At 42.8% G+C, this 24,115-nt stretch overlaps 1 protein-coding gene across 2 annotated transcripts in view; it reads right to left on the minus strand.

Moving 5' to 3' along the window:
* Window positions 1–9,586, minus strand: part of HPGDS (hematopoietic prostaglandin D synthase) — a 68,508-nt gene extending 58,922 nt beyond the window's left edge. For both annotated transcript variants that reach the window (XM_019488088.2, XM_019488086.2), the window contains exon 1: window positions 9,528–9,586. The gene's annotated coding sequence lies outside the window, so the exon portion shown is untranslated. The remainder of the gene's footprint in view (window positions 1–9,527) is intronic.
* Window positions 9,587–24,115: the final 14,529 nt, after the last annotated feature.

Here is a 24,115-nt window from a genome sequence, read left to right on the forward strand (position 1 = left end):
ACTTGAGTGTTTTCAGTTAAATCTCCCCAGGTAAGTTACTGACAACTTTTAAGAGTATTAGTTTCACTGCAGGAGATAGGAAATGCAGACTGGCATAAAAGGGGTTTTGGTTGTTTTTAATTTATTATGACTACTATGTATACCGTTGTTTGACTGTTATGTTAATTTCTTGCTAAAGGGTAACTAAGGGTGGAGGTCAGTCTTCAGTAGTTTTGCTTGTCTGTGGGAGTCCAAGTCATTGGTTTCAAGTAATCCCAGTGCTGAGAATTGACAAACAATACAGGTGGCAAGTCCCTTCATGTATTACCCTGCTATTCTCTGATCAGTGGTCTGTCCAATAACCCAGAAGATAGTTGTGCAGGACTGAGAGACTTGAAGCTGAGAAAAGGTTTGGGCTGTAGATGGTTGAGGTATTTGGGAAAAATGTGGTCTACTTAAACAGTTAGATTCCTTAAGACAGGAATGCATGAAGTCCATTTGTTATTTTAACACTTTTAACTCTTATTGTTATGTTCTTATGGATACATAGTGCATAGGGAGGCAATGTTTTAGGTCCATAACTCTCAGCCTCTTTAGAGTCATGACACTGCTTCACCACTCCTTAAATGTAGTGGCATCCCAGTTGAGAACGACTGTTCTTGGTCCCTTCATTTATTTACTAATTCGGGCCTGACAGAAAAGTCTGTAACAGGGGTCAGGTCTAGTTGGACTTGCTGAGGAAACACAGTTGGTAAACAGGTGGTATATCATGGAGACCCATTATAAAATTAGGGTGAATGGTGAGATTCACTTTGAAAAATGCACAGTCTAAGCTTGTTACTTGAGAGGGTTGGCCATTCAGAGAATGTGGGCCTTGTCATGTGAGACACTTAGCACATCTTTTATCTGAGGTGTAACAAACATTACCATCCCATATAAAAAATGAGTACATGTTCTGAGCAGTCAGATAGTTAATGCTTACTGTGATCTCAGCCCACTCTGGATGGACTTGGAGCTGCAGATGGATGTGCCTCCATCTCCTGTCCCATGACATCAACCCTGGCATGAGGCACCACAGCTTGCACATGTGCCTGCGAAGACAGGCAAGTCCTGCTCCTGGAGCTCATAACCTCTCTGCTGCATATCTTGATACTGCTCAGCCCACGAGCACCTGTCCCTGACAAGCCCGAGTGGGCTGGTCCTTTGCCACTGGCAGTGGGCAAAGGAAGGCACTGAAAGCTGCGCCCAGGAGAGGATGCTGCTGGATCCACAGGATCTCTGCTGCTGGCAGAAGAGTAATCCTGGGACCAGTTCAAGACTCCAGTGCATTGCCAGGGCTGGGACTAACAATCAGTGATCTCTGTTCATATTTTATCTGTGGAGCGGTCTGACAGTAACTGAACACATATTACTCAATACAATCTGGATACACTCCTCCTGTGAAAAGTCTTAATTTTGCTATGATATAATCACACATAGCATGCTCTTTACCTGCTTGTAGTTTGGAAAATGTATAGAGTATCCACATAGCCTTTGCAAACATGTCTGATACCTCGACTTTAACTAGTAAACAGTTCTGAGGAACAGAAGTCGAGCGTAGACACGCTCTCAAGAAGGTGCATTCTTGACAAGCATTGTATAAGCTTTTGGAGAGCTTTTGCCAGAACTGTGTCAGTTGCTGAAAAACAGGAAGTTCACCTTCTGTGACTTATCAGTTATGACTGTATTTTGAAGCACCTTGGTGGGAGAAAAACTAATATCTTCTGAGAGTGTGGGAAAGTGCAGTAGTGCAGTCTCTGATCATGAATTTAAGAGGAAGCTTTTCTAAAGCCTAATGAGTGACTAGTGAGTTGAAGGACACTTTTTTTTTTTTTTAATGAAAAGGCTAGTGGGGCTACAAATTATTGCTTGAGTTATCTCTGTTAGTAGCATATCAACCATTGACCTCTCCTGGGTGACTAGCAGCAATTTGGGAACATCATCAAAATATTTTTTCCAGCCAACTTTGGGATGAATGGAACTCATATTTTCTCAGGCTTAGAGATGTGCCGTGCTTGTTTGTAAAACATGGAGTTCTGAACACTTCCTCTAGCCTCTAATTGCCTTGTTTTTAATTTGCACTGCAGAGTTTGCCCGTTCTGTGTAACGTGTTGAATAAATGGCATAAAAAGTTGCACAGATTAATCTGGATTTTTCTTTCTTAGTTGCGATCTTAGTACCATTTCCAATAGAACAGCCTTGATGTTGTATCTTAAATAATTTGTACCACATCAAAGGCATGTTCTTTGAAATGGATCTTAAACTGTTACCCTACTCTGAATGTCTGTCTTACCTGGAATCAGTTCATGTTTAGGAGACAATAGGCACTTTTCATGTAGATAAAATGTCTGTTTCACATAATGAAAAATGTATCTGTGGCTTCAACTAACCTATCTTTCCCCTAGCTTTGGGAATGATTCTTTCTAAAGCCTTTTTAAATTTGGAAGTCAAATTATTTCACTTGCAGAGGAATAATTGTTCTAACATTGTAGTGACAGACAGACCAACAGACTTGTTAAACAGGAGTGGAAAAACTTAATGTGATGTCTAGATATAGAAGTTGCAATGTGGCTGTAACTGGAGCCTGACTTTGAATCTGTGAAATATAAATGACTGAATTCAATTTGGTCTGTGCCCTACAAAGGGATTGTTATAATAGGATAACAGGTACTACATTTCGGCTCTGAAAAGTAGTAGCATAAGTATGTTGCACTGGGTGCCTTTTGTATTGCTTCATTGATTTTCAAATCCAATTTGCTTGGTTTGCAAGTACATATTTTTTTCTCTGATTACCACCTCTGCAAAAAATCTCAGGTTGAGCTCTGAGCATTATGCCATATTCTTTCCTTCCCTTGTATATTCATCAGTAATAAAATATGGTGAGCCAGATTACATCTTCAGCAGCATTTGAGTAAACCTCCTGACACCCCTGCAAATGATACCCAAGAATTCTGATTGAATAAATTATCTGACTAAACTAGGCAACTCTTAGGATGTTTATAGTTGTGCTCTGGAGGGTGGGGGAAGGGGTGGTGCTTTAATGAGCCATGGCTCTTGGAGCATCATGTGTATCAGTGTCCCCATGCTGTAAAACACTGGCGGGGGCACTTTAACTGAAGCTCATTGAACCAACTTTAGTGAAAGCACCCCCGCCTCAATTTTTCAGCATGGGGATGCTGATACACATCATGCTGAAGTAATTCTGGAGTGCATTAATTTCCAGGCTCCAGCAGACTTGATTAATTGAATCTGTAATTACAGTGTGTTGGAGCAGCTTCCCTGTACGTGTTTAGGAGCTTAGACTCCAGCAGTGCTTCTCATTGATTCATTTTTTGTAAAAGGGGCATTCTGGAGCTGTTGCCCCAATAGCTGGGAGTAATTTCCCCATCTAGACTTCTCCATTTATATTAAAGAATAGGGTAAGAGGACACAGGCAGACTAAGCTTTCATCAAAGTCTAATACTGAGTGATACACACCTCAGATTAAATCCTGCTTCATTTTATCACAGCTAGCTGGTTCATGTCAATTAAGTCAGCAGTATTTGAACCCAATAGTAAGACAGACTTAAGATGAATTTCTTCCAAACAGGAAGAAAATATAACTAAGCTCTATCATTGAGAAACAGCTGAGTTGAGCGTGCAAATGTGTCTCTGGTATTTTAACAGAAGATATTGTTTTTGTAACTCTGAACTGGTGAATTATATTTGACATTACTTAATAAAAAAAAGTTCAGAGGCAGCAGAAGCAGCTGATACGAGCAGGGTATAGACATGTGCTTGACAGACCTACTAGCAATTTGTGCATTCTGTAGCCGACAGAACAAAAACAAATAAAAAGAGGAGATCTTAAATAACCCCCATCAATGATTGTAGCTTTTCAGTTCACATAGAAACAAAATCATAGAAAAGTTGGGCTGGAAGGGACTTCAGGAGGTCCTCTAGTTCAGCCCCCTGCTCAAGGCAGGATTATCGCTATCTAAACCATCCTAGACTAGTGTTTGGCTAAACTATTCTTAATCATACACATGAAAGGGTCAGTTTATTTTTAAATCAACCTTAAAGTTCAGCTTTAGGGCCATGCAAACCAAGGCCATAAAAGAAAAGGTGGGGGGGAAGGGGCAGGGAATAAAGTGACCTATGAGGGAGAAAACATGGGACTCTGTTCCTGGCTTGGCTTGCAGGTTGACCTTGGATAAGTCGCTCCACCTTTCTGTACTTCAGTTTCCCTTATCTGAGATCATGGAAATTCCTTTGTAAAGTTCTTTGAAACCTCTGGTTAGAAGTGCCAAGAGGAAAGCAGAAATTAACTCATCTTCCTCCTCCTCTTCCTCCATCTCCCAATTTTATATTCTCAATGAGCCTAGTGACTGGATCCCTTTAGCTAATTAGTCATGAAAAATGTGAATCCACAGCGTTTAAGTCAACTGAAGTAATTTCCATGAAGTGTGGGTGCTTCTACACATGCACTGGACTGCACAGTTATTACTGCACTGTCATTTAGTACTTGTTTAAGCAGTATTACTGCGCAGTCCAGATGCTGCACAGGTCTTTTCCCACACTTCTAAATTATAATAGGGTCAAAGAAACATTGATTTCTTTTATGCTGCATGATGCATAAATGCAAGATGCTGCATTTCCCTACTCAGTGGTTCCAACCTAGTAGGTATATACGCACATACCTAGCTAAGTATTAGTCATTAATGAAACTAATTATCAGATTTATATGTCTTCCTACTCAAAAGAGGCTCAGGGCAGCTTACTATAAAAACAAGATAAATTATAATGACAGATAAAAGTATTAAATAAAATTATATGCGATACAACAAACTCTCTATCCTAGCGGTCTGCAACCCGCAGCCTATGAGCTGAATCCAGCTCATGGAGCCACTTGATCCAGCTTGCAGATGTGGGGAGTTGGTGGGGTGGTGGGGAGACTTCTGCAGCAGTTGCTATCTCATGCCACTATGGGGAAAAGCACCAGTTACAGGAACTCTCCCTGTGTTGCTGTTGGAAAAAGCAGTAGTGGCACCTGGGTCCTAGGACCCCCCCACTTATCTGGGACTGGAACAGGGTCACTCTGGCCTGCAACCTACCAAGGCTGCTGACAGCTGCTTCAGACAATGTATTCTGAAATGTATTCCTGGTTGTTGGCTTTTCAATGTTTACTTCAACTCCCCTTGAACCACCTTGTTAGCATGCAATGACCCTGTTGGAATCCACTGTCTGCTGCTGACTCAGTGTTGCCAAATTCTCCCCCGTACTCCAGTCACATACAGGGAGATGGAATGTAGAGGCACATACGGGGACATGCAAAGTATTTGCTGAACTGAGGAGGATGGCAGTACTGTAACAGTATATTACTGTTGATGTCTTGGATCACAATGCTTTATTCAGATCCAATACAAGATTCCCTTTCTGACCTCAGAATTCAGCATAAGGTTTTCAACTTCAATCTGAACAATGGTTACAATTTTGCTTTCCTTTAGTTTTGAACCCAGCTATTTCTCTGGAATCTATTTTATACCTTTGCACATTTTGATTGGCTAGTCGCTGGTCAGACCCAATTTAAATTTTGGTTTAGCTTGTTTTGTAAAGCATTCCAGATAATTTCTTTGAGCATATAAAAAAAAAACCTGTATGAGATACTTGAAACTGTTGGGTGCTAGGCAACAAAAAGTGAAGTAAGCTATCTCAGGAAGCATGCAGCAATTTATCAATCTACTAAAATATTTGATTGAACAATTTAACTTTTTGTGTCTTTTTGAAGTACTCTGTGATGGAATCATTATATAAAACATAAGCCATTCCTATTACTGCCTCTATCATTCATGCCTATAAAATGTTTACCTCTTCTTGTAATTTTTTATTTTATCCAGAGAATTAAGTATTCAATTAACAGATCTTTGTCTGCCGTAGCTCAGCATAGCTCCAAGCTGAAGTCAGGCCAGCTAAAATTCTGGTTCCATCAACATACAAAAGTCATGAATTGTATTAAATATAATTATTTCCTAATGTAGTTTTAACTCTATGGCACTTCTAACATAAGTCTGCATTACATTTAATTGCTTCTACCACTTACTTGGCCTCTGATAGTCATGTGCCCCTGCTAAGAAAACTCACGCCCTCTTGCACCTGATGGAGTGTAGCATTCAGGCCACAAAGATTACACCATTCTCCATGTTCCATTTTATATAACTAGATTATCCCAATTTGTGCTTTTAGACTAAAAGGCTCACAATTCATGGAATGTAAATATTGATAAAGATTATATAATGAAGAGGAATTTAAAAAAAACCTTTCACATGGTAAACTATGAAGAACTTGAGTTTATAGTTAAAATGCAACTAAAAATTATTTCTCCGTACTTATGCAGTCCACTGCAAAAACCACGGATGCTATTAGGCTCATATTAACAAAAGACCAGTGGAAAAGCAAATTGGAAGCAAGGAGAGAATTTGAACATTGGAAAGCAGAGGTTTAAAACCTTCCTAAAACAGAAGGAACCATGGAAAATAAATGTTGTTATTCAAACTCACTCCCACATAACAATGACCTATTTATCTTTATTAAATTTCCTCTATTGAGCAATACAGCTGGCCCCACACATACCATATGTTAACATGTTCAGCCTTGGAGAATTTCTTATCATCTTTGGCCATGACAATACTAAGCAGGTGATTGGCATCCAAACTGGGAGCAGAGCCCCACCATATTTTGAACCTGCATGCTCTGGCCACCATCCTGAGATACATTTATGTAAAATGTTTACTGCCACATGGTCTTTGATTCTGGTACAGTGTTATTAGAGATAATTATCAGGAGATGGTGAGAAGGGGTCCCTGAAAACAACTATGGTCCCAGTAGCTGCATCATGTAACAAATGACCTAAAGTGACCAGAAGGACAATTGCCCCTGAAGGCTTGTCTACCATCTTTCCAAATTATACAGTTGATCCAATAAAAGATGTTACCCAAAACACCTACTTTTCACATATTTCCTGGATTATCATGGCTACAATGTCATTCAAACCTTACTATCAATAACCAGGTTAGTTGAAAAGAGTATATAAACAGCTAAGTTTCTTGGCACCCTGATGTCATGTATTTTTCCCATACGTCTGAAACTGGTATTCATAAGCCTTTCTCTGTAGATGACCAATGGGAGAGTACCCATTGCACTTTATACACTCCTTTGCTCCTTGTGGAGAGCAAAATATGGGCACATGTATGCCTTTATTGATCTCAGCATAGTTTGGGGACACTCTTTTCAAAAGCCATCTGTTTCATTCAGGTGTAATTATGCTGGTAAACTGTAGTTTGCCCACAGATTATTATTTAGCTCCACCAAACACTGAATTACCACTTGACTGGTTAACACCAAACTGGCTAGTCGAGGGCCTGGAGTGGTCTATGTAGCCATTTTCCAGTTGGCAACATTAACCTGGTTCTAGACTGGTACAGTTTGCATGTCCTAGCATTGGAAAGTCAGCCCAAGCTCTTAAATATGCCCCAATGTTCCTCACATGAAAATTCAGTAGCGACTGCTGATCATTATATCAGCTGCATGGCAACACGAGCTCATTATATTAGCTTTTTTTGTACAGAAGGAGCTATGTGGAAATCTGGAATCTACAGCAGCTCTGTTTGCCATGTTACAGTATAAGCCAATTCCTATAGTTGTTGAGGCACTGTGAACATGGAATATCTGTTCACTTGCATATCAGTTCAATCTACATAGCTTAGACTAACCAGTAAAGATTGAATCAGTTCAGCCTTGGGCTTTTTGACTATCTGTACTGAACCTATAAGTGGTGATAACTAATATACAACTGCAGGCTTATTATCACCCAGGACATGGGTAATGTAGACTTCAGGTCAGACATGGCCCAATAGGTAAGAATGCTGGCTGCCAAGGTCATTAATAAGAAAAGTATTACAAAAGTGGAAATTTCCACTACCACCAGTGACATTAGACTGAATCATCTCAGTAAATGGAAGCTTCTGGGAAAAAAATGCTGGGAACTAAATGACAATATGTGGAGGTTTTGGAAATTGTATGACTGCACTGATATGCATAACTAAACAGATACAAAATTGTACTCTATCATACTGTACTATATCATACTGTACTGAAGTTTAAATGGAATAGTCACTAAGTCATTCTTTTTTTCCTTTAAACAAATGAAGTGTAGAAAACAAATATTTAAGTTTTCCCTTCTCTGTGTGCTTCCTTCCCTAATAGCATCTGCTGAAGTAGGCTGTTGTCTATGAAAGCTCATGCCTCTCTGAACCAGTTAGTCTCTAAGGTGCTGTCCTGCCGTATCTCCTTCCCTAATAGTGAATTCCTGACACACTGTATTTCAGAGTTATATTTTTCCATTCACAAAGCATAGTTACATATTTTTAGTCTGGATAGATTTTATTTCAGATCAAGGACAACTAGAAGAATGTAAGCACCCTCATGCTGATCTTTTGACAAGGCTAACACCACTCTGGGTACTACATTTCTGAAACACAGGAAGCCATGGCAGAACACAGGAAGCCATGGCAGCGCATTTCAAAAGAAAGAAAAAACTTTTCACTTTAAATCCCGGTTATTAAATTCCAAAGAAAACAATGCAGCTAAAGGAAGCAACATGTGTCTTCTGCATAACGGTGCTGGAAAGTAGGTGTATTGCAATGCTGGAAAGCAGTACAAATAATGTTGGATGAATAGGAAGAAAGAGTGTTTGGAGAAGATGGATTCCTGAGACAGGATTGAATAGAAAATGACCTGGAGGGCACTTTTAATGCTGCCTTAGACATCACTTAATTCTTCTGACATTAAACCTATTTTAGTGTTGGTTTCATTAGGCATAAATTTCAACTTTTATTTACAGTAAAATAGTGTTTTAAAATGTTTTACCTTTAATAAAAGGCTTTCCTACAATTTAGCTCAGAATGGGATCAAACATTGCATTCTGAGTCTCCTGCCACTGTTTGGTTGTATTTGCACTTCCTGCACTATGGCTGTGTTTCAGACAAATGTTCTGATTATCAGAATGGTTCAGTTTTAATGGTATTAGTTCAATGGTGACAAAAAGGAGCCATTTGACTCACTAGCCTAATGGACTGGCTTAGGAAACCAGGACTTGGGAAACTGGGTCATAAGTTTTGCAAGTATTGCAGTGAACTTGCATGTTTGTCTAGATCACAAAACCTTCAGCAGAGAAGACAATTAGTATAGTAGAAATGTTGCAGGTATGACAGAGATACACTTGCAAATTAATGTAGGAATGGCTGTGTATAGCTAGCAACTGTACCTGACTACAAGCAACCAGAATTAGTTTCTCATAATGATTTCTAATTAAATTCCCCAAACTGTAAAAGTGCAATATTTAAGTATTTTTGAATAAATGATAAAAAATAAATCCTTATTGCAACAGTAAATTTATAGAGACAATAAGAATTGAGAAAAAGGAAAGAGAAGTCAACTTCTTTGGTTGTATGCAAATTTTAAATTTCACTTACTTCAGTTTCAGGAATGTGTAGTCCTGTCTTCAGTGAAAAGGAGCAGTTTCTCTGACTTGAGAAGGATATTTATAATCAGATGAGTCACAGGCCACTCCCAAGAGATTAGATTGTCCAGTCATAAAGTGTTTTACATCATTACATCCAGACACATCATTTTTCATAGATGATAAAAAAATAAACCCTAATTGCAGCAACAGATTTATAGAGAAAATAAGAATTGAGAAAAAGGAAAAAGAAGTCAACTTCTTTGGTTGTATGCAAGTTTTAAAAGTCACTTACTTCAGTTTCAGGAATGTGTAGTCCTGTCTTTCATGAAGAGGAGCAGTTTCTCTGTAAATCTGTTTACAACTTTGACTGGACAATCTAATCTCTTGGGAGTGACCTGTGATTGATCTGATTATAAATACCCTTCTCAAGTCAGAGAAACTGCTCCTCGTAGATTGAACCAATAAGCAAGTGAACTGACATCCACTTTTGAATCCATAAATGTAGCCACGTGCCTGCAGTGGCTCAGGCCAGGCGCTGGGGGGAGCTAGAGCATGTTTCCTTGCTCAGCTGAAGCAGACAGTTTGAGCCAAGGCCAACCCACTCTGCAAGGAAGGGTTTATGAGGGAGGTGCAAAGCATGCTGGGATGCTGGGGTACTGTGAGTTAACTTGAATCCGGAGGGATACTTGAATTGGGACAGAAGTTCAATAAACTGATTTAACCTAAATCAGTTAAGCCTGATATTACACCCATCTATCTTTATCTTAAAGCAGTTTTTAGCTATTTTGAAAGTGGTTTATGTACACTGAACTTCTGTTGTGTTATAGATTCGTACTGGTTTCTGATCACTTGCACCAGTTTATGTGTAATTTCTGTCCCTAGCCTAATTGATACAACTAATGGCTAGGCTTGATGTATAAATTGTCAGTGCTCTTTTAAGATCACTGGAAATAGTATAATTTTTACCACCTTGAGGATCTTGTTCCTCTATTAGCCTTAACTTTCTTGCACTCTGAACTTATGGAAGCCATTCAGTTTTTCTGTGTCTCAGTTTATCCCATTGTAACTTGACTATAGTAATGATAGCTTATAAAAGAGGAAGTAGTAATGCTTAACTTTAAAAAATGGTTTCAGATCCTTATGGGACTGATGTTAAGGTAAGGAGCATTTAGAATACTACTACTGATCTTCTATAGAGCAAATTGGTATTTACCACTCGTGGATTTAAGTTGCTGCTTCTGAATCACAAATAGGCTTGTCTGGTAAGTTCTTCCTTGTTCTCTGGCACCATGCTCTTTTAAGGCACAGCCTGTTGTTCTTGTCTATATATTTGCTTTTTTCAAGTTGAAAAAGAAGGCTATAATTGCAGCACCATGGTTGTAAACATACTTCTCTAGCTCAGAATTCTTCATCCTTCAGCATTTTAATTCTATCAATTTGAGTAACTCTCTACAACTTCTGTGAACTTATTTTAAAGTTGCAGTAACTATCTCAAGCCATTTTTGATGCTCTATCCTGGCTGGCAGTGCAATTTTTCTAGGCATTCTGTGCCCACCTGGCCTCATGTAAATGCTCCCTGGCTGCCTTGGAGCATGTGCCCAGGGTCTACCTCAGAGGCTGCTCCTGCAGCCGCGATGTTGAGATGTGTTCTCCCCGAAGGATGCCCTGACACTCACCTACCATGATTTGGATCTTCCATTCAGTAGTGGGGCTCCTTCTTGTAGTGGTCTGTGGGTCAGGCGTTACTCCGAGCAGGTGTTCTTGGGGCTCCACCTCCCCTACACCCCAGCCATGCACCACCCTCTTGGAACAGCCAATTGATGGTTAGCCTGATTGCCCTCTGGCGTTGCTTCCCACACCTTCATCTACGCTGGTCCCCGTTCTCTTACTTCACTCGGGTGTATTCAGGGTGGTGAGCCGTCCGTGATGGTGTGCTGGGTCCCCCTCTTTATGCAAAGGTCCCCAAAGTGGTCCAGGCTTGCTACGCCCTTTGAGCATTGCTTATGACCCTTTTTGCCTGCCCTAAGGATTAGAGAAAATTAAGAAAAGACGCAATTAACTGAAACTCTTGGGAGGGGCCTCAGCCAGTCCCCACTCACATGTCCAGCCCCTGTGGACTTTGTCATCCCTTGATGCCTTCCTTCCTAGCCTACGTCCCTCGCCATCCAGGGCTGCATCTCCTTTAACTAACTGTTGGGTCAGAGCCCTCCAAAGGGTCCTTCCCCAGCCTCTCCTCCTTCTGGTCATGCAACTCTTGCCTAGCTTGGGAGATGGCTCCACAACCTGTTCCCTGCCATGTCCCCATAATTGTTTCCCCACTGGCAGCTTTTCTCTCTGCCAGGCAGCATTCCTTGATGATTTCATCCTCTCACTCCAGTCCCAGCTGCAGATAAAAGTGGCTGATGAACTGCATGTGTGTTCTGTCCATCCATGGCTCATCCAGACCAGCTGTTCCTATAAAAGGTAAGTTTGCCCTGTTCTCAGGGCTTTTCTTTTTCTTGTTACAGCAGACTGTTTCTGCCTCAGGCCATGCCATAGGAGGGGTCTCCTGCCCCTTTCCCTTTGTCCCCCTGGAACACATTCATAAACATTGTGAATAAAAATTGAGACCCCCTTCATGGTCTACACAGACACAGATTTGTCTGTGTAGAGCTTGTCTGGAGCACTGTTTAACAGATCCACTTGATGAGACTTGCTATGGTAACAGGTGTAACATCTTCCATATAAGAATGTTTGAGAGACTTAAATCAATGTTTGCAAATTTTGTTCAACATTCGTCACCAGTGCAGAATTAACCAGAGCATTTTTCTGCATGATGGAGGTGCTAAATTCTAGGGTTCATAGCATTATTTATCTGACACAAAACTGCTAAGTGCTGTGCACAAAGGGGAAAAGCCAGGCTTACCCTCTAGGCCTGGGCTGCAGGTAATTTGGGTCTCACACAAACCTCAACCCCAGCCCAAAGCTGGCAGGATTAGAAACTCCCAGGTTTCAACCCTGTTTAAAACCACCAGGCCTAATTCCTGGGGAGTCAACCCAAGAAATCAATGCCTTCCTCCCTGGTATTAATCTTCAACAAAGAGGGAAGAAAAGGAGGAGAGAGGCGTTTCCAGACAGTGGGACAATTCTCCCTCTCTCTCTTCTCTACCTGACTTTCCCTTTTCACTATCTACAAATTCCTTCTCTCTTGGAGGAGACTTTGTTCTTCAGCAGCCCCTAGCAGCTTCTGCTCCTCTCCAAACCAGCCAGGCTCACCTTATATCCCTGCACATGACCTCACCCTGGCCTTGACTAGTCAGGGAGGGCCACACTCCAGTCTTTCTCTTAACCAATCTGCCTTAAAAGTCTTTGCTCCCCCTGGCCAATCAGGCTAGAGGACTTTATATATTTTTCTCAAATACAAGGCCCCAGCTTTCCATATGCACAGCACATGGTCAGAACAACAGGGGCCATCTTGCCCACATAAAATAACCCCCCCCCCCACAATGCACAATCAAAAGAACATACTTTGCCATACACAACCTAAGTATGTATGCTTGTTACACCAATGTGTAAGAGCTGAGGCCATCCTTCAACCCCGCAAGCTAGAAGAGAGAGCATAGGAGTGGGGGTGGACATGTCACATTTTTTCTGTACAAACAGAACCTGAATGGTTGAGCTGAGTGGAGGTGGAGATTGCACCCAGAATGACAAAACTCAGTAGTGTCAACTTTTACTGGTACAGGTGTGAAAACCTCATAAGAGAGGCTTAAAAATCTCCAGATTCTTTTTAAAAAAAAATAAATTTGGGACACGTCTTCTTTTTGAGTCTTCCTGGCACATTGATTTTATTTTTGCAACAAGTCGGGATAGTAACTTAATCCTTTGTAAGAGGTTTTCATTTGGTGTCCTGATTCCAGTGTTTTGGATTCTCAAAAAATATCCAATTTTCACAAAACTTTTGTTTAAAACAGAAGGATAAGACTGAGGAGTATTAGGGCTTAGAAGGCAACCAAAATAGAGAAGGGCAGATGATTATTTACTTTTTTTTTTCTCCTTGCGGTTGTCAATACGCAAAATAACCTCTAATGCTCATCAAACCAAGATACAAAGGTGTCAAGAGACTCATTCCACCATCTCTCTGCTGACTCCCTCGTGCAGTGTTAGCTTTGGTGCGAAAGATGTTTTAAACAAAACAAACTGTTTAAAATAAAGGAGGGGGCAGTTCAGATAAAAATGAGTCTCCTGAAACGTTCATGTTTACAGCAGGATACTGAGAATCACAACTTTGTGGGACTGGGTTGTGGCTTGTGTAATAAGTGTAACCTGGCTACACCAAAGGGTGTGCCCTATTATCAATAGGATGGGATGGATAGGCAGGAGGGGGTGCTGTGAAAGGGATGCCAGAATTTCACGCAGATCCCTCTTTCCTCTATAGAGTTAGCCCAAGCCCAAAGTTTTTAACTATATACAATTTATTGAGATATAATATACATAAACATAAAACTAAATATCATATGCATATATTTACACAGTGAACACTAACCAGTAACCAAGGTCAAACCCTAAATAACATTATTTACAACATCACACTATAACATTTCAATTACAAAATATAAGGCGCAAACATGAACAATCTTAATAACATCTATTCCTTAATATAGTCCCTGACCCATGGCAAGAGATAGTCCTCCTTCCAATGACGTCCCTTGAGGGGTGTCCAGGAAGCACCTGGGGCCCCTCCCCTTAGGGCCTTGATTAGGCAGGGGGTTGCTCACCCAGCCCCTTCTCTGGGTTTGCCTGCCCCAAATGTCTTTCCCCGGTGGAACCCAAGGCCCCAATAACTCACGCTCCCTCAGGTGGCAGAGGTCAAGGTGCAGCTCAATCAGGTTTCCTCTGCTGGAGCGCCTCTCCAGGCCTCTCCCATGCCACTGGGCTCATCCCCACCCTGTGCCCTGCTCTGGGCACCGAGGGCTCAGCTCCTCTCAGCTGCAGCACCACCGCTGCTGGTTTCTGGGTGCTGGACCTCATGCTGCAACACTACTATTTCCCTGTGCCCTGGCTTTGGCACCGAGGGCTTTTTAGCACAGGCTGGGCCCTTCAGGCTCCATCCATCCGTCCTCACACTGGGTGGCTAACCCAAGCAGCCTCCGCTGCTCCCTAACTCCCAAAGCTTGGATCCGTGCGCTGCCCTATGCACCATGGGACTTCGCCGCTTGCCTGGAGATGGGGCCTGAGCTGTCTCTCTGTGGCCCCCAAGGCCCTGCCAGGGTTGCAGGCTCAAGCTGCTGCTTGCAGCTCCCAAAGCCTGCCTGGGCTCTGTGCACCAAGCTGTGCACTGTGATGTGCCTGAGCAGTCACACTTCGCTACGAGGGCTGAGTCTCTGTGCACTGTCCCTGTGCACCATCAACAGCCTGAGCAGTCTCACACCACTCCCAAGGCTGCTCCTCCAGTGGCCGTTTCAGAAGCTTTGGGCTCATTGCCCGCTGAGAGTGAGCTGCCCAGCTTTTCTTGGCTCGCTCTTCTTGAGTCCCTCGCGGCATCTGCCTCTCGTGCTGGGCACACAGCTCCTTTTATATTCTCCAGGGCTCCGCCCCTGAAGTCTTCTGGACCTGACAGTTTACAGTCTTCAATCAGGTCTGGAGGAGCTGTTCTCCCCCTCAGCACAGGTAAGGGGCATGATTTTATTTCTCCTGCTGCCTCCTGATTGGTGGATGGGCTCCACCAATCAAAACAGCAGGATCTCAAGCCTGGGACTCAACCAAAGCACTGAAAGGTGAGCCTGCTACATAAGCTCTCTACTATATCTGTACTTTGGTATGTCTATTTGGAAAATGCAATTAACAATACTTAGTTTATTTATGAGAACAGTTTAGTGGTGCTCAATGTTTTGGCTATACGGGCCAGTCTGAGGGCTGTATCCCCTTCCAACTGCCCTCTGCCACTTGCATGCCTGACACATGCCCTCCTGGTGCATGCCCTACCTGCTTGGTCCCTCCTGTCACTTGCTTCCCTGTGCCTGGATTCCTGGCATCCACCCCTGGTACCTGTCCATGACGTGTACTTGGGTCCCCCTTCTGTTTGACCCCTGTACCCCCTCTGCCTCCACCACTTAACTTTCCCTTGCAGCTTTGGCTCCAGCTAGGGCCCTGCTCCTGCCCAGGGCAGGGAGCACGGAGCACATGCTGCCTCCAGCTGTAACCTGGCCATACAGAGGCTAGCTTGGCCATGCAGCAGTTGTTGTCGTGGTAGCAGCTTCAGCCCCAGCCCTGGAGCCAGAGCTACCATTCCTGCTGTGTGGCCAAGCTGAGGCCAGGGGCTGTAAGGGTAGCTGCAAAGGGAATGTAAGTGGCAGGGGGTGGGGGTGGGGGTGGCAGTGGACAACAAAGGCAGGGTGGGGAGCAGAGGCTGCAGGGGGCAGGTGGTGGGGTAGGGGAGCAGTGGCTGCACTCCAACTCTTAGGAAGGGTAAGGACCATAGAGAAGTAGGGTTGGAAGGGACTTCCAGAGTTCATCTGGAAAAATAATGCAGCAGTGCAACCAGCATGGGTTTGTAGCAGGTAGGTCTTGCCTGACTAATCTGGTTTCTTTTTATGACCAGGTCACAAAATGCTTAGACACAGGAGTAGAAGTAGATATCATTTATTTGAATTTTAGGAAGGCCGTCAATACAGTATCTTACTCCATTCTCATAAATAAATTAAGAGTCTGTGACTTAGATGACTACACAGTCTGGTGGGTTGCAAATTGGCTTAGGGGTCTCACCCAGAGAGTGATGCTGGATGGGTCAGTATCAACCTGGAAGGATGTGAGCAGTGGGGTCCCACAGGCCTCGGTCCATGGACCTGTACTCTTCATCATGTCTTCATCAGTGACTTGGATGTGGGTGTGGAGTGTACTCTATCCAAGTTTGGGGATAACACTAAATTGTGGGGTGAAGTGCACACTCCAGAGGGTAGGGAATGACTGCAGGCAGACCTGTATAGGTTGGAAGAGTGGGCTGAACACAACAGGATCCAGTTCAGCATGGACAAATGCAGAGTGCTGCACCTAGGGTGTAAAAATATTCAGCACACCTACTGGCTGGGAAGTCACCCTCACAGCAGCACAGAAGCAGAAAGGGATCTCAGAATCATAGTGGACTCCAAGATGAACGTGAGCTGTCAGTGTGATGAAATCATAAAGTAAAGCTAACCCTACTTTATCATGCATCGGCAGATGCATGACAAATAGATCCAAGGAGGTGATACTTCCCCTCTATGCAGCATTGGTCAGACCACATTTGGAGTACTGCATCCAGTTTTGGGTGCCGTACTTCAAGAAGGATGTTGATAGACTGAAGAGGGTCCAGAGGAGGGCCATTTGTATGGTTAGGGGCTTACAGGACAAGCCCTGTGAGGAGAGACTTAGGGACCTGGACCTCTTCAGCCTCCGCAAGACAAGGCTAAGAGGTGATCTTGTGGCCGCCTATAAATTCATTAGGGGAATGCAGCAAGGGATCGGAGATGCTCTGTTCACCAGGGCGCCTCTTGGGGTGACAAGGAACAATGGTCACAAACCAACAGAGAGCAGATTTAGATTAGATATCAGGAAAAACTTCTTCACAGTAAAGGTCGCCAAAATTTGGAAAGGGCTTCCAAGGGAGGTGGTGCTCTCCCCTACCTTGGGGATCTTTAAGAGAAAACTGGATAGGCATCTGGCTGGGGTTATCTGACCCCAGCACTCTTTCCTGCCCAGGGCAAGGGGTCAGACTCAGTGATCTGATGAGGTCCCTTCGGACCCTAGCATCTATGAATCTATGAACCCCCTGCCTGAAGCAAGATCAACCCTCTCCAAACCATCCTATACAATCCATAATCTGTAATCTGGGAGCTGGAGCCACAGCCCAGCCACTGCCTCGCCTCCTGCTTGTACTTCTTTCCCTTTGCTAAATGGGGGGGAATGCATCTTAGAATTGAGTAAATATGATAAGTATCTGCTTCCCATAAGATCCATGAATTCATGCAAAAAGGGTTGAGGATCTTAACCATGTGAATTAATGAAAAACAAAAACCAAACTAACTGCTTTGTTTGGGTTTAAAGCAAAGTTTATATAAATAGGAGTACAATTAACAAAGCTACATATAGGTGATGCACGTGTTAACTGTTTTATTTTCTCTCTCTTCTTACAGTGTGGCAAGTTCATCTAAAAGGAAGAATTCAGGCCAAAGTTTAACAAACATTTTTCTTTTAGCATGGAAGTTTTGGTTGTTTCTTTAAGTCATAGTAGTACCTTTCATTTTTTTGTGAACGCTTAACCCCCACTTCACATTTCAAAGCCCAAAAATTAGTTTGTATTCCATGAAAGTACTAAGTTAACAGTTCTCAGCTCTGCCTAAGAAAATATTTATTTCTCCTGCAGTGCAGCAATTTTTAAGTAAAGTTTGTCCGCTTCTAAATTTGTATTTAATTTTTCTTTACACTTTTGGATAAAAGGTTAAAATAATTGTTATGTCTGAGATATAGGAATATAATAATTGGTGCCATAGGTTTTGAATATGCTTTGTTTTATACATGTTGTGTTGTGTGGCATGTATATGTGTATGTCATGTTATGCATGTTTTGCTTCTTGCAGAAAACATTACTTTTTGTTTGCATAATTATTGCTAAATGAAGTGGTGCCACATTATTTTTTGTTTGTTTTTTTTATAGTGTGCCCAATAATGCAGTGTTGTTGATTACTGCAAATTCATTTGTTTTTCTTTTCAGATTTGCAAAGGTCTTTTCAAAGATATACATACAGGTTTATGTTTTTGCTGCCTTAAAAGTAGTTATTGGTTCTTAGCAATTCTTGTTGGTGACTTCATTATATGTCCAGGTTTAAATTTTGAATTATTTACTACTGCATTCTATACAACTTCTTTTCCTTTTACGTCTTTGTCCTTTAAAGACAGCACTTGTTGTTTACAAAAGAAAAAAAGCATTTGTTGGTTTTAGCAAAATAAGAAAACTGAGGCACAATGTTTGCTAAATTAAACATTAACTCAAATTATATTTACTAACTTAGGTGAACAATGTTTGCAAACAGGCAAGCAGTGCTTCTCAGTAGGAAAATGCTTTGCAAGAGGCTGAGACAAGACTATGTTGAATTCCCATTTCTCTCTCCCAGTGTATGCCACAAACGAATCAGTTTTGGTAGCCTAATAGAGACATACTTGCTTTCAAACTAAGCCTCACCTTGTGGTCATTGCAGCAGAGAATGAGCAGAGGGCTGGGGGGTGGAGGTCCAACACCTTTGGATAAAGCAGAGTTCAATCCCCCACATAAATATCCATGGGGTGTTTTGTCTAGTCAGGTGCAGGGAAGTGCTGAGCCTGCTGGCCCAAGTTTTCAGGGACACATTTCTTCAATACAAATATTGTATTAACCTAATCCAAGATGACTTCAAATTTAAGATGACCCCTCAGTGATTAGATTCTATACATGGAAAATTATAAATAAAAATTTGTTATATTTATTGGGGGGTCATCTTAAATTCATCCCCAACACTACTGTGGTGGGGAAACGATAGGAGGATAAGGGGCCAAATCCCCCACTTGGACCTCCACGCCTGTGTTGGTCCCCCTGGCATCTGCCCCCCTGTTGCCTGTCCCCCCACCTGTTGCCCTTCCCCATGCCTTTGCCTGTCTCCCAGCCCCAATGCCACCCCTGCTGCCTGCTTCTCTTGCTGCTTACCTTCTACGGCAGTGTGGCTCCTGCTCCAGCTTCAGGGTAGTCAGCAGTGGCAGCCCTGGCCCTGGCCTGGTTCTGGTCCAGCCCGGCTAGGCAAAAGTAGCAGCCAGGGGGGAGGGGAAGGCAAATCCATGGTGGGGGCAGCAGGACAGGTGGCAATGGGGAAGTAAATTGTGTAGTCTCACTTGCACTCCTCCCCAAACCACATACTGCAGGTCTCTCCCATGCCGGGGGCTGGGGAATCAAACTGGGAGCTGGGGAATTGAATAGGGAGATAGGGAATTGGAGAGGGGGCTGGGAAATTGAACCGGGAGCTGTGGGAATGTTCAGGTCCCTGAACATTCCCCTAGTTCCCGGTTTGATTCCCCAGCTATCTGATCGCTTCCCCCAGCTCATCCCAGGGGGATGTGGGATGCCAGCAGGCTGCTGCTGCCAGTTGGTGATGGTGGTGTCTCTGAGCTATTTCCCCAGCCAGCAGCCTGCTGAACCCCCACCAGGCAAATCGTGGGGTGGGTCCCCCAGGAAGAGCTGGGGGAATGATCAGAGAGCTGGAGAATCAGGCCAGGAGCTCTGGCTGACAGGTGGAGCTGTTCCAGCTCCCAGACACCATGCAGTGCCCTGCTAAGCCGTGCTGCACCTGTGCCACATGGCAGCTGCTGCACAGGTGCCAGGCGGGGGGCGTGATCCCCACTGCCCCCCGCTGCCCTGTGCTGTGCAGGGGAGCTCTTCCATGAGCACCCAGAGGCCCCAATTGCTACTCCTGCATCTGGTGAGTGCGGGGCTTTTTTTTTTTTAAGTGTTGTAGGCTGGGGCCAGGTGGGGGACTGGGCCAGGCAGCACAGTCATGGGGGCTTTTCCCACAGCCCCTCCTACTGTGCTTGCCTCTGCCTCGACGCAGGGAGCTGCAAGGTTTATGTCCTGCTGCCACTTGCTCAGCCAGCAGGGGGGGGCAGGTGTGATGCAGGCGCGGCTCACTCTGGGTGGTGGCAGGGCACAGCCCCCACTCGCAGTGTTGCTGTGCCTGCATCAGTGCTGTGAGTGGGGGCTCTGCCTTGCTGCCACTTGCCAACCAGCATGGGGGGCACAGGATGCAGGCATGGCAGCACTGGGAGTGGGGGCTATGCTCTGCTGCCTCTTGTTCCCTTCCACCCAGCGAGCCGTGTCCGCATCCCACCACCCCCACCCCAGCAGGGCAAGCAGAAGCAAGGCAGAGCTCCCACTCCCAGCGATGCTGTGCCCACATCCCACACCCCCACCCCAGCTGGGCAACTTGTCCTAGCCCAAGCCCCAAACCCTCCACTTTGAAACCCAGGGGAAACATGCCATCCTTTACTTCCCCTGTGCAAAATGAAGTTTCTTTTCTACCTGGGAGAACTTTGAACTCTCCTCTGCCTGAAGAAGGGTGTTTGGACCTGAAAGCTTGCAACAAAAGATATGTTTTTGCTACTATTTAGTTGGTCTAATAAAAGATATCACCTCTAGCACAAGAATGTTATCTGCTTCTGCACATGGATACAGTTCTATTCTGACACTTACTGTAGAATCATGCAATACTTAAAACTAGTGTATTTTAGAAGTGTTTTGTGTGTCAGTGAGATTGGTCATGATTGACTGTGTCCTTGGCTAAATGTGTGAGACAAAAGGAAGTAAGGATAGGAGTGCCTGCAGCAGGGGAACAAATGAGGCAAATCGCAATACTGAATCAGTTCAAGCTGCATGCCTTTTGAGTTTCACACATTTCCCTTCCCCTTGCAAGAAAAAACACACAGCTTGGTCTGATTTCGGTTTGATTCAAAGGCCTTAGCAGACAAAGCACTTGAAACTGTATGAAGTCATAGGCCCCACTTGGAGAAGGGTACAGGCCTCCTGGGAACTGACAAATATGAGACTGTGACCCATGAAAACAGACCATATGTGAGGACATGAAATATTTTAGCCCTGCCAAGGCTTCCATGGGGAAGCTGGATAACCACTTGCTAAATGAGGGCTATCCAGGAGATTTTTGTTGTTTGCAAGATGAGCTTTCCTGGAAATGCTTTAGTTTGCTTTATGAAAGCTGGTGGTCACAGAATAATTCTTGTCCTCCCTGTAGAGAGGACAGAAATGCTGGTGCTGAATTGAAGTCGGACCTGCCAAGTTAATCATAGTATTCACATAGAAGCCTGAACCTTGATATTGAAACTTTGATGTAGGGTCAGTCTCCACTTTTCCTTTTCCACAGATTCAAAAGGAAACAATAGCCTGGTCAGTTTCCTCCTTCCTTATAGCACCAGGAAGGGTGATTTGGAGCAAGCTGCTATATTCTGGTACTAGTGATGGCGACTATTTCTTAGCTTGATGCCCAAAAGTATTGTATCCAAAGAGCCATGGCAAAGCCACAATCAATGAAATCTTTTTCATCCATTCAATACAGAAAAACAAAAATTGTCCTACCTTCTCCTCTGAATGCAACATATTGTTTCCTGGATGATTCAGAGTTGTTCCCAAATGCAGAGGGTCATTTAAGTCATATAGAAAAAGCATGACCAAGAATTTATCATCAAATAACTGAAATTGTCCATAGTTGAAGGGAGTCACTTTTAAGTTTAAAAAAAAGACAATCCCAAATGAAATCACTTTGTCAGAAATTTACTGTGTTCCTGCTAGTTCTTCCTACTTTGACTTCAAAGCAAAATCACACTTCAGCTTGGTTACTTCCATATGAAGACTGGAAATCGCTTTGTTCTTCTTTCTTCAGCATAAAAAACAAATATGCTTGTGAACAAACTCATGTTATCTGTTTCCAAACAGAAGTCATGAAAGTGTACTTCAAACTTTTTTGCAACCACATATTCATATATCAACTGGATTCTGTCTCATCTCACTATTGCCTTTCTTGGAAACATTTGAAAAGATCAAGATTCTGGTGGGGAAATCACTTTAATTCAGTTCTGAATGTTTCATCATCACTAGAGAGTGTTTCATCATTATTTCTACCCTGCAATTTCCCATTCAGATAGGTACTATAAAAAAGTATCTGTTCCTCTAATAAATATGTTTCTTTTAGCTTTTTTCTAAGCTATATATATGTAACATAATTTAAAAAAACATGAAAAAGCCTTCTGACTTTGACATTCAGGTCACTTTACAATGTATTAACAGTTCAGCCTTAGTGAACATTGACTTAATCACTGATGTTGCAAAACTCCATGTTTCTATGCTGTTGTCTGTATTTTGATGCACTTGACTGCTGGAAAGCCCAAGTACTGCTATAGGCAGACTCTTGATGGTAAAAGGAAATAATATTTAAATAGCAATCCATTGAGGATATTTTTCCATAACAATGCACATCCATAATTCTACCTAGGGTCCCAAATTAGAAAAACCTCCAAAAATTAAACCAGAACTTTTACATTCTTCAAATAAATCTACTTTTTGCTGTTCAGTGACACAATTTTAGGTCAGAAATATTTTCTTGACACAGAAATCTCAGGATTGTAACCTGTCAAAATTGTGCAGACATCCATACTAAGTTTCTAACATAGATGTGTGTATGTGGGCTGGTACATTGGTGGAAAATATTTGATTTGTTCAGATAAATTGTGGCTACAATTCTGTCCACTATATTACAAGTGAACATAATTTCCATGATCCACTGCTGTGCTGAGGTCATAGGAAACTCTTTTGCAGCAGTCCTAACCCTTTCACAGTCTCTTCCAAATTCTTAGCCCAAAATAGTGACAGTTCCTAAACAAAGATTAACCATGTTAGTTCCTCACTTTTCCTCACAAAAAAATGTTTCTGAATTTGAAGTAAATTCCTCCTTTTAGTTTTCTTGTGGAGTTCTAAACCAAATCAAATGCACATGGGGACATAGACTTCTGTCATATATGTTCATTAACTTGTTTCTATTTTCTTCCCCCTGTTGTGTCCCACCAGGCAAGATGATACAACTCCATTTCCTTTAATCACTAGATATACAGTGTTTAGAAATGCAACTCCTTTCCACAGACTGTAGCTTGGGTAATAGAAAAAATATAGGAATATGTGTCCTATATTTTGTACATAGTACATCACATGGTTCTGATTTTTCCTGTGAATGGCTGGCTCATAGATGAATAGATTGAGAGCAACTCAAGAAACAAGGAGTCAACCTGGGGCAGGAGGAGTGAACACAATCCAGGTACAGGCCATGTCAGGAAGCCAGACACCAGATTTGGTCATTTACACTTTTGAGACACACTTCTGTGTTGCTCTCACACACTTAGAGACGCCCTTGAACTGCCAAACCCCTCTCTGTTGTCTGCTGCTTGGCCTCTGAGAACAGGATGCTCCATAGATTACCTCCCTGACCAATGGTGCCTAGGTCTTGTGCCTAGTTCCTCAGGTTAGAAAGCTCACTTAATTTCTCCACTGTGAGAATGTCCTTCCCTGAACAGCTTGAATAGTCAGCTGTTGTTCTTACTACAGGCCTCTCTTTTTAAAATGTAAATTTAGAATGGTCTGGAAGTGTCTGGCTTACTAGCCTCAGACCATGTCCACAAGGGTGTAGCTGATATGCTACAAAACATACTCATATCAGACAATAATTCTCAGTGGGTGTTTCAATGCATTATGATATGTTGAAAAGTGATACTGGGTTTAAGGAGTCTATGAACAAACAAGGCTCTAGAGAGAAGTGAGCAAGATTTTATTGGCGAAGGGCTATTTGTGGGCTATAAGGTTTTAAAATGAGGTAGGATTTTATTATGAACTATCACACACAATAATCATTTTTAGCATTCAGAAGTACACAAATTGACCCATTATTCTATAAACTAGGAAATAACAAATGCCTACTTTCTTTTTCCAAAGAAGCAAAGTATGAAAAATGTGGTATTAATCATGTGAGCACTGGCATGGCTTACAGTTTTGACAAAGTTTGTTTCA

This window comes from Alligator mississippiensis, chromosome 2 (genome assembly GCF_030867095.1).
Source record: "Alligator mississippiensis isolate rAllMis1 chromosome 2, rAllMis1, whole genome shotgun sequence".
NCBI classification, from domain to species: domain Eukaryota; kingdom Metazoa; phylum Chordata; order Crocodylia; family Alligatoridae; genus Alligator; species Alligator mississippiensis.